The sequence below is a fragment of the Cebus imitator genome, unplaced genomic scaffold, assembly GCF_001604975.1.
Source record: "Cebus imitator isolate Cc_AM_T3 unplaced genomic scaffold, Cebus_imitator-1.0 Scaffold518, whole genome shotgun sequence".
Classification (NCBI taxonomy): domain Eukaryota; kingdom Metazoa; phylum Chordata; class Mammalia; order Primates; family Cebidae; genus Cebus; species Cebus imitator.
The window spans coordinates 969,173-977,588 of record NW_016107833.1 but is presented as its reverse complement, the minus strand read 5'-3'; positions in this window follow the sequence as shown (position 1 = coordinate 977,588).

The window sequence follows — 8,416 nt, the reverse complement described above, 5'->3', positions numbered from 1 at the left end:
CTTGATTTGGCTCTCTTTAAGTCTGTTATTGGTGTATAGGAATGCTTGTGATTTTTGCACATTGATTTTGTATCCTGAGACTTTGCTGAAGTTGCTTATCAGTTTCAGGAGATATTGGGCTGAGACGATGGGTTCTTCTAAATATACAATCGTGTTGTCTGCAAATAGAGACAATTTGACTTCCTCCTTTCCTATTTGAATATGCTTTATTTCTTTTTCTTGCCTGATTACTCTGGCTAGAACTTCCAATACTATATTGAATAGGAGTGGTGAGAGATGGCATCCTTGTCTTGTGCCAGATTTCAAAGAGAATGCTTCCAGTTTTTGCCCATTCAGTATGATATTGGCTGTTGGTTTGTCATTAATAGCTTTTATAATTTTGAGATACGTTCCATCAATACCTAGTTTATTGAGGGTTTTTAGCATAAAGCACTGTTGAATTTTGTCAAAGGCCTTCTCTGCATCTGTTGAGATAATCATATGGTTTTTGTCTTTGGTTCTGTTCATGTGGTGAATTTGTTTATAGACTTGCGTATGTTGAACCAGCCTTGCATCCCTGGGATGAAGTCTACTCGATTGTGATGGATAAGCTTTTTGATGTGCTGTTGTAATCGGCTTGCCAGTATTTTATTGAAGATTTTTGCAACTATGTTCGTCATGGATAGTGGCCTGAAGTTTTCTTTTCTTGTTGAGTCTGTGCTGGGTTTTGGAATCAGGATGATGTTGGTCTCATAAAATGATTTGGGAAGGATTCCCTCTTTTTGTATTGTTTGGAATAGTTTCAGAAGGAATGGTACCAGCTCCTCTTTGTATGTCTGGTAGAATTCGGCTGTGAACCCATCTGGACGTGGGCTTTTTTTGGTGGGTAGGCTATTAATTGCTGTCTCAATTTCAGACCTTGTTATTGGTCTATTCAGGGTTTCAACTTCTTCCTGGTTTAGGCTTGGGAGGAGGCAGGTGCCCAGGAATTTATCCATTTCTTCCAGGTTTACTGGTTTATGTGCATAGAGTTGTTTGTAGTAATCTGTGGTGATATCCCCTTTATCAGTTTTTATTGCATCTATTTGATTATTCTTTCTTTTCTTTTTTATTATTGTGGTTAGTGGTTTGTCTATTTTGTTGATCTTTTCAAAAAACCAACCCTGGATTTATTAATTTTTTGGAGTTTTTTTCTGTCTTCATCTCCTTCAGTTCTGCTCTGATCTTAGTTATTTCTTGTCTTCTACTAAGTTTTGAGGTTTTTTTGACTTTGCTTCTGTAGCTCTTTCAATTTTGATGATAGGGTGTCAATTTTAGATCTTTCCTTGCTTTTCATGTGGACATTTTTGCTATAAATTTTCCTCTAGATACTGCTTTAAATGTGTCCCAGAGATTCTGGTACATTGTGTCTTCATTCCAGTTGGTTTTGAAGAACATCTTTATTTCTGCCTTCATTCATTGTTTATCCAGTCAACATTCAAGAGCCAGTTGTTCAGTTGCCATGAAGTTGTGTGGTTCTGAGTTAGTTTCTGAATTCTGAGTTCTAACTTGATTGCACTGTGGTCTGAGAGACTGTTAACGATTTCCATTCTTTTGTGTTTGCTGAGGAGTGATTTCCTTCCACTTATGTGGTCAATTTTAGAGTAGGTGTGATGTGGTGCTGAGAAGAATGTATATTCTGTGGATTTGGGGTGGAGAGTTCTGTAAATGTCTATTAGGTTTGCTTGGTCCAGGTCTGAGTTCAAATCCTGGATATCCTTGTTAATTTTCTGTCTCATTGATCTGTCTAATATTGACAGTGGAGTGTTAAAGTCTCCCACTATTATTGTGTGGGAGTCTAAGTTGCTTTGTAAGTCATTAAGAACTTGCTTTATGTATCTGGGTGCTCCTGTATTGGATGAGTGTATACTTGGATCATTAGCTCTTCTTGTTGCATCGATCCTTTTACCATTATGTAATGTCCTTCTTTGTCTCTTTCAATTTTTGTTGATTTAAGGTCTATTTCATCAGAGACTCGGACTGCAACTCCTGCTTTTTTTTGCCCTCCATTTGCTTGGTAAATATTCCTCCATCCCTTTATTTTGAGCCTATGTGTATCCTTGCATGTGAGATGGGTTTCCTGGATACAGCACACGGATGGGTTTTGGCTTTTTATCCAATTAGCCAGTCTGTGTGTTTTAATTGGGGCATTTAGGCCATTTACATTTAAGGTTAATATTGTTATGTGTGAATTTGATCCTGCCATTTTGATGCTAGCTGGTTGTTTTGCCTGTTAGTTGATGCAGTTTCTTCATTGTGTTGATGCTCTTTACCATTTGGTACATTTTTGGAGTCACTGGTACTGGTTGTTCCTTTCTATGTTTAGTGCTTCTTTCAGTAGCTCTTGTAAGGCAGGTCTGGTGGTGATGAAATCTCTGAGTAATTGCTTGTTCATAAAGGATTTTATTTCTCCTTTGCTTATGAAACTTAGTTTGGCTGGATATGAAATCCTAGGTTGAAATTTCTTTTCTTTAAGGGTGTTAAATATTGGCTCCATTCTCTCCTGGCTTGTAGGATTTCTGCTGAGAGAACCACTGTGAGTCTGATGGGCTTCCCTTTGTGGGTGACCCGATCTTTCTTTCTGGCTGCCCTTAACATTTTTTCCTTCATTTCAACCCTGGTGAATTTGATGATTATGCGCCTTGGGTTTGCTCTTCTTGAGGAATATCTTTGTGGTGTTCTCTCTATTTCCTGGACTTGAATATTGGCCTGCCTTGCTAGGTTGGGGAAGATTTCCTGGATAATATCCTGAAGAGTGTTTCCCAGTTTGGATTCATTCTCTCTGTCACATTCAGGTACACCTATCAAACATAGATGATGTCTTTTCACATAATCCCATATTTCTGGGAGGCTTTGTTCGTTTCTTTTTACTCTTTTTTCCTCTAATCTTGCCTTCTTGTTTTATTTCATTGAGTTGATCTTTGACCTCTGATATCCTTTCTTCTGTTTGGTCAATTTGGCTATTGAACGTTGTGTTGCTTTGTGAAGTTCTTGGGTTGTGTTTTTCAGCTCCATCAATTCATTTATCTTCCTTTCTAAGCTGTTTATTCTCATCAGCATTTCATCAAACCTCTTTTCAATGTTCTTAGTTTCTTTGTATTGGGTTAGAACATGTTCTTTTAGCTCAGAGAAGTTTCTTATTACCCACCTTCTGAAGTTTGTTTCTGTTAATTCATCAGACTCATTCTCCATCCAGCCTTGTTTCCTTGTTGGTGAGGAGTTGTGATTCCTTGGAGGAAGAAAGGCATTCTCATTTTGGGTGTTTTCATCCTTTTTGCACTGGTTTCTTCCCATATTTGTGGGTTTATTTACCTGTGGTCTTTGTAGTTGGTGACTTTCAGGTGGGGCCTCTGAGTGGACGTCCTGTTTATTGATGATGAAGTTATTTCTTTCTGTTTCTTCATTTTCCTTGTTACAGTCAGGCTCCTCTGCTGTAGGAGTGCTCGAGGTCCACTCCAGACCCTGCTTGCCTGGGGATCACCTGCAGTGGCTGTGAAACAGTGAGGGTTGCTGCCAGTTTCTTCTTCTGCTGTCTTTGTCCCAGAAGGATACCCACCAGATGTCAGCCTGAGCTCTCCCTTATGAGGTGACTCTTTCGATATACGGGGGTTTGGGAAGCTGCTTCAGGAGACAGACTGTCCTTTATAGGAGCTCAAGTGCTGTGCTGGGAGCTCCATTGTTCCATTCAGAGTTGCTGGGCAGGTACATTTAAGTCTGCTGAAGCAGAACTGGTAACTGCCTTTTTTTTTTTTTCCCCTGGTGCTCTGCCCTGGGAAGGTAGGGCTTTATTTATAAGTTTCTGTTGTGCTGCTGCCTTTTTTCAGGGATTCCCTGCCCAGCAAGGAGGCAGCCTATTCACAGTCTGCCAGCAGAGGTGTTGCTGATCTGTTGTGGGCTCCACCCAGATGCTGTGTAAACTTTCCTGCAGTCCTGTTTACAGGGGTATAGTTAGAACTGCCTCAGCAGTGGTGGCCCACCTCTGTAATTGTGGACTGCCTCGGCTGGAAGTTTCTTAATCTGACACTGGTATCAATGTGCGCCTTATCTTCATTATAACAACACAGTATTAATCCAGCAACCTTTGACTACAACAGTACTTTTATCCATGTGCTCAAGAAAGTACCCCTTTTCCCAACTTCTAATAAAGAGCTAGCATTTAGGTGTAATTTATGAATAGATCGATTGCTATATTTTCTGGTGTAGGGTCTTTTCTTATTTAGCGAGATCTGGGGATACCGCAGAAATCATTCAGTCTATCACAGCACCCATAGGGTTAGTCCGGTCACCAAATATGAATGAGATTCTATTCAGTGGATGAGAATCAAACTGGTGCATTGATCCACTTGAGCCCTTAAGTGTTCCCTATTGTATAAAATGCCCAGGCTTGCAGAATGAAGCCAACTTTTTATTTTGAATAATAGTAAGTACATATTTTTTCTTCAGATTATGTTTTATTTCTTTGCATTGAGTGTGAAGAACATAAAATGGCTTAGTAAAAGTAATAAAATCAGTACAATCACTAACTTTTCTTTGTACATATTATTTTACAGTATAGATGAATATTACTAGTGGGTTTTATTATTCGCAGAGGGTGCTGCTCTTTAATGAAAATGAAAACTAGGGCTGATAGTTTTTCCTCAAACTCTGCTTTCTGTAGCCAATCAGTATTTTAATGTTTGTGCATTCTTTATTAAATCTAAATACAATTCATTATTGAATTCTGTTTCCAGTGTTAGTATGTACGTAAACATGATAGTACAACCATTTTTTCATAGATGAGCATAAATAAAATAGTATTTAACAAAATGATCTAGTGATTCTAACTGTGCAGAATGTACTAAGATTATGTTGATTGACTCATATCCTCTAACATCCTCATATCTTCAAATATTGATATGACTCAGTCAATATAACCTTAGTACATTCTGCACAGTTCGAATCACCAGATAGTTTAAAAAGTTACTGCTGTGTAGTTTCCATATCCAAAGATTCTGACTCAGATGGTCTGGAGTTCTGTCTGGATATCAGTATTTTGTGATAACTTCCCAAGTGATTCTAATGAGTACCAGGATTGAGACCTGTCCTAACATAAAACATAAAGATAGTATAAACAAGAGAAAATAATAGCTCAATCACTTAATCTCACTCATGAATATAGCTGCAAAAATAAAATATCTGTATATAGAATTTACTGTCACAAAAAATCTAAATAGACTATTTCAGAAACACGTGAATGATTCCCTCACAGAAAATTTATGCACATAATTGATTACATTACAGTTCCCGTAAAGAAAATCCATAGGAACATATCAATAGATGCTGAAATTTTAACAACCAAATAAAATGTTTTAATGGGAATGGAAAAGAATTACTGAGATGTACTAAGGTCTGTTTGGTGAATATTAATAATATGTACCCCTATCTGCCTTCTGCTTCCTTCCAGGCATTCAGGCTGTTATGCTTCCCATTCCCTTGCAGCTTTTTGGGTGGATTCTGTGAGTCGTTTTGGTTGATGGGCTGTGAGTAGAAGGCTTATTTCACTACTGTGCCAAAGCACAGAAGAGTGGGGGTATGAGAACGCCCTATGTGCTCTTCCTCTACCGTGGTGACCATGAAGGCTTTCTGTTGTGATGGCAGTGCTGTGGGATGGAAAAGCCTACTTTCTATCACTTCCTGGAGGTTTGTCCAGAACCACAGCTGGCTTTGTGGGAGTGAGAAATAAATGTGTAAAGCCACTGAGATTTGGGAACTGTTTGATACCACGGTATGACCTCCCTTGACTGGGGTTTTTGGAAAACTTTTCCTAAAAAGGGTTGGATATTTTAGACTTTACAAGTCATATGGTCTCTGTCACAACTACTTTTGTACTCGATACTCAACACTTTTCCACTGTAGCAGAAAGCGGCCATAGATAAATAGATAAATGAAGGAGCATGGCTGTGTTCCAGTGAAACTTTGTTAACAAAAACAAGTGGTGGATTTGGCCCATGACCATCGTCTGCAAACCTCTACCCTTGACAAATACTTTTGTCTACTCAGACTTTATTACAAATATAATTCAAAATGATAAAATCCTAAAGCCATTTCAGCAAAAGACAGGAGCAAGCAGGGTTGTCTGCTATGGCCACTTGATGACTCTATTTTAGAGGGTCTAACTAATGCAATATGATAAGACATTTAAGCAATTGGTATAAATATGGGCCAAATTTTTTTTCTGATAACATAATCATATACCAAGAAAATCCAAGAAACACTAGTAAAAATGTGACAATTTGATAAAATGACTGAATATATGGACATATAAAAGTCAATAGCTTTGCTATGTATGAATGTGCATGTGTTTATAAATCTCCTATATATCCCCAATAGTAGTACCCTACATAATGAAATGGGAAGTATTCACAATAGCAGTAAAAATTACACAGTAATCAGGAGTAAATTTAACAAGAAAGATATATCTATGTACAGAATAACAGAATCTGAACAAATGGGAAGACATCTGCTGACTCCGTTTCTTGCTGAGGGAGCTGCACAGCCACATTAGGAATGGTGGAGAATTGGGACCACTATGGAACCCACCTACCACACAGGGATTATCAGCTTTGAAGTCCCCATGACCAAGCATGGCTGTGTTACCAGCATCTCGTGCCTCATTTTGTGTTGAGTTGGTATCTGCAGTGGAATAAAAGTGAAACATATTGTACCAATCATGATCAAGGTTTCATAGAGTAAAACCACTTGAGAGTCAAAAGTGTAGGGATCCTCACACACATCAAAGAGTAAGGGAAGTAACATAGGTCATTTTGGGGGTTCTAGCATTTTAAATGAGCACAGAGGCATTTTTCTAGTTAATTAGGTAACAGAGAGCAAAGACTCTGGGAGCTGGAGCTGCCCTCTGTGGTGTGGCTTGTTAAGCCATGACAGGTTGCGTGTCCTTAGGAGCTGATATAGCCTCAGCGTCATTGCCTTTCCAACACTCCGAATGGACACAAAAGTAAGAAAGCATTCTCTTTCAGCCCCGCTGTAAATGGGGAAAGAGCACCAGGCCTGGGAGACTGGGGGCAGGCAGGGCCTGTTGGTGATCCTGCACCCTTCAGGCACTTCCTGCCTCGGAGGCTGAAGCCACTGCTGTCACTGGCAAATAATAATGGGACATGAACTCACATCTTATTAGATCTGCAACTAATCCCTTGATAAGCCGTCCAGAATGTGCACCCAGATGCTTATATGAGAAAACTCATGAGGTTGCTCCGTATAAAAGAAGCACATGCTGAAAGTTGATGAAACTTCTGGGTTCTCTAATAACCAGTCTTCCTGCCATCATTACCAAATGTCACCAGTTGTCTTTCACTTTGTTCTCGTGGCACTACTGCTTAATTGAAACCCATCAATCAGTTCCATCAACTTGACAGAATGTGTGGAGCTGGGACTGTGCTCAGCACCAGGCTTAGCATCTTTGAGATGATGGAGAATGTATGTGACACAGTCACTACCTTCAAAGAATTGGAAGTCTATTTGGGAGCAGTGAAGTGAACACTCAGGGCATAGTTACAGGAGAAATCAGGCTGTGCAGGGCTGAGCTTAGGAGAGCAGGGGCTCTGGAAAGGAGAGAACCGTGTGGGCTGGAGGAAGGGGCGAGGTGAGCCCGGCCTGAGATGACCAGTGGGGTTTAGATAGGTACAACGGAGAAGGGAGGGCATTCCCGGAGCGGGTCATGGAGTGGGGAAATATAAGAAGGTGGGATTCAGGTTGGTGTAAGTTGGGGACAGTGAGAGTCCCAGGCCATCAGAGGGTGGGCTTTGGAGCCTGTGAAGGACAGACTGTTTCCTGTACCTCAACAGGGGGCTCAGTGATGCCCCCAGCACTGTGGGGTTGCAGGATTGGGGGGACAGGGAGGAGCTGGTGGAGAGGTGTGTGCAGTGCCACGGGACCTCCTGATGTGGCATGCAAAGCCCCACTGTTCTCACCCACACTCAAACCTGTTTTCGGGCAGGCATGCCATGAGCTGGGAGGAGCAGGAGCCGAGGATGCCAGGGCTTCTGTGTGGAGCAATTCTCACTGCAGGGCTAGTTAGGGAGCGTCTGGATGGTTTGGGGCAACTTCCTGAACTTCTCTCCCTTAGTTTTTCTTGAGTATAAAATGGGAGTAATGACAGGTTGCTGGGAGTGTAAGTATTTAACACATGGGCTGAAATGTGTGTGCAATATACATACATATCTAATATATATGATTATATTATTTAATGATTTATATGTATATATTTATGATATACAATTTATAATAATTTATAAGTATATATTTCTGTTGCACAGTTTATATTGATAAAATTGTATTCATATATTATATATACTTTGATGTATCAATATTTATGAAAATTAAAATATACATTTTTAATAAC